This window comes from Myotis brandtii, unplaced genomic scaffold (assembly GCF_000412655.1).
Source record: "Myotis brandtii unplaced genomic scaffold, ASM41265v1 scaffold25598, whole genome shotgun sequence".
Lineage (NCBI taxonomy): Eukaryota > Metazoa > Chordata > Mammalia > Chiroptera > Vespertilionidae > Myotis > Myotis brandtii.
In genome coordinates, this window is record NW_005359715.1 from 1 (window position 1) to 3,197 (window position 3,197).

A 3,197-nucleotide genomic window follows, 5' to 3' on the forward strand; every position below is an offset into this window, starting at 1 on the left:
TTCTGTCCCACTTCCCCATCCGCCTGTGTCACTGTGATCATGAACATTGTCATCTGTTGCCAAACAGTAATAGTCGGCCTCGTCCTGGGCCTGGGCCCGTTGATGGTCAAGGTGTCCGTGTCCACTGACCATGAAGTAGAGAATCGCTCAGGGATCGTTGAGGTTCTGTTTGTGTCACTATAAATGACCAGCACAGGGACCTGGCCGGGCTTCTGCTGGTACCAGCTTGGATAATATTTTCTTAGGGGATCTCCCTGGCAGGTGATCGTGGTCGTCTGTCCCAGGGCCACAGACACTGCTGGGGGCTGAGTCACTTCTGAAGAGGCCACAGGACCTGTAAGAGAGGAGAGGAGAGGAGAGGAGAGGAGAGGAGATTGTCGGCATGAGGCTCTCAGAACCAGAGGCCCACACCCCGCAGCGTCCCTTGGGCTGAGCTGAAGGTCATGGCCAGGCTGCTCCCTGGTTTCAGGGCCTGAGCCTGGGGGCAGCACCTGTGCAGAGTGTGAGGAGGGGGAGCAGGAGGGTCCAGGCCATGGTGAGGCTCCAGGCTCTGCTCTGAGCCCTCAGCTGGGGTGTGGTCTTCAAGGCTTCTCACCCCTTGGTGGGCGGGGCCTCATGCAAATCCACTTCCTTCCTCCTGGGCCTCAGGGGTGTCTCCCTGCTGAGCAGCACAGGGCTCAGTGGAGGAGGCTGTGCCAGGGCTCCATGCACAGGCCTGAGCCAGGTTCCCAGAGCGCCCTGTGCTGTCCATTTAGAAAGTTCTGTCCGGCTGGTGTGGCCCAATCTTTGCGCACTGACCCATGAACCAGGGAGTCCTGTTTTGATTCCAGGTCAGGGCCCATGCCCAGGTAGGGGGTCAATCCCCATTATGGGGTGTGCAGGAGGCTGCCAATTAGTAATTCCCTCATCATTGATGTTTCTATCTCTCTCTTCCTCTACCTACTTTTTCTGAAGTCAATAAAAACGTATTTTTTAAAAAAAGAGACAGTTCTGACCCCTGACCCAGTACCCTGGCCTCCTATCTGGGCTTGTGGACAACCCTCAGGCCTCCTCTCTGGTGAGGACTCACCACAGGGTGGTCCTGGGGGGCTGGGAGGAGCCTGTGGGGACAGTGGTGATGCTGGGGTAGGAGAGGCCAGAATCCCATGGCCTGAGGCAGAGAAATTGCTCATCTGCCTCTCAGGTGACCTTGATTTATTGGGCACTGCTGTTTTGGGACACAAGAGGCAGCCAGTCAATGTTTCTCTCTCATCATTGATGTTTCTATCTCTCTCCCTCCACCTTCCTCTCTGAGATCAATAAAAACTTATTTAAAAAAAAAAAAGAAGGGGTTGAGGGAGAATGACAAACCTGCAGCTCTGCCCGTGGTCCCCGAGAAGAGCAGTAACGGGATCCCCTCATCCCAGCCGGCCTGGACGTTGTCCTCGCCCGTGTCCCACGCGGCCATGGGTGGACGCCCTAGGATCCCCCTGCCATCCGCACTGTGACCTCCCCGTAGGAAGGTAGGGCCACCCCACGGCGGGCTGGATTCCCTCGGCTCTGTCACGGGCTCCGTTGTTCCTGACCCAGAAAATCCACGGGGCGGGGAGAAAGCAGGTCACAGCTGTGAGTGTGTGGAACATGGAGTTTATTCTTGTGTTATTATTTATTCACTAGAGGCCCCAGCAGCTGCAGGCCAGGTACTGCCCACCTTCCCCTGGCAGGCCCCGCCCCCTGGTCGAACTCCAGTAATAAAATCAATAATATATATATATATTTTAAAAGCCTGCAATTACATGCACATTAGGATCCTTGACGTTGTCCTGCAGCACAGTGATGCTTGTGTTGGAGATTTCAATGTCTTGTTTTGTCAATGGTTTTATCTCTTGTCTAGACTCTAGAGCAGGGTTCCTCAAACTATGGCCATGGGCCACATGCAGCTCGCCGAAAACATTTATCCGGCCCGCCGGGTGTTTTTGCCGCCGCTGTGTGCATAGGAATTTGTTCATAGTTTTTTTTTAAACTATAGTCCAGCCCTCCAACGGTCTGAGGGACAGTGAACTGGCCCCCTGTTTAAAAAGTTTGAGAACCTCTGCTCTAGAGTCTCTTTTCCATGTCCTCAATTCACTAATCCCCTTTGCAGTGATTCACATGCTGTCAATCCCATTAAGTGTAATTTTATCTCAGATATTGTAGTTTTCCTTTCTACCTGCGGAGGTGGGTGGAGGGTTTATTTTGTTGTTGTTGTTTTTTTGTTTTGTTTTTGTTTTTGTCTGTTTGATTTTGGGGTCCCTACTTTGCAAGAATCATGTTCAGTCACTCATCTGAGCAAATGGAATGTGAATTTTTAAAGTCCTTGTCTACAAAGTCCATCATCTGTGAAATTTCATGGCCAGGAAGATTGACTGATTTTTTCTTTCTTTCTTTCTTTTTTTTTTAAAATATATTTTATTGATTTTTTACAGAGAGGAAGGGAGAGAGATAGAGAGTTAGAAACATCGATGAGAGAGAAACATCGATCAGCTGCCTCCTGCACATCTCCCACTGGGGATGTGCCCGCAACCCAGGTACATGACCTTGACCGGAATCGAACCCGGGACCTTTCAGTCCGCAGGCCGACGCTCTATCCACTGAGCCAAACCGGTTTCGGCTGATTTTTTTTTCTTATTATGGCTCATGTTTTCCTGCTTCCAATCAGAAAAGTTTGGTGTGACACCAGACTTAGTGAACATTTCCTTGTTTAGTGAGCAATATTTGTATTTATATATAAATATATCTGTTTGCTGTTTTAAATTATTCTAGATTCAGTTAGGTTAATGGAAAATGGATACAGTTTTTTTTAAAAATGTTTTCATTGAATTATTTATTTATTTATTTTTAGAGAGAGTGAGAGAGAGAAGGGAGAGGGATAGAGAAATAGAAACATTGATTGAGAGAAACATCATCCATCGGCTGCCTCCGTCATGTGCCCTGACCGGGAATAGAACCAGAGACCTCTGGGTTCATGGGTCGATGCTCAACCACCGCGTCACACCCGCCAGGCAACAGAAACAGTGTGATCCTCAGCCCCCTGGGCTGGCACTTCCTCGGTGGTGTGAGCAGCGTGCAGCCTTGTGCTCATGGCCCAGCACGGAGGACGCTCCTCTCTCTGGTCAGCCCGGCGCCTGATGAGGAGCCTGTCCTCTGACTGAGGACGCACGGCTCTGACTGTGGGTGTG

General features: G+C 50.5%; 1 pseudogene; it reads right to left on the bottom strand.

Annotated features, from left to right (window-relative positions):
- Nucleotides 1-32: 32 nt before the first annotated feature.
- On the bottom strand, nucleotides 33-550 carry LOC106726371 (annotated as a pseudogene).
- Between the last annotated feature and the right edge of the window lie 2,647 nt (nucleotides 551-3,197).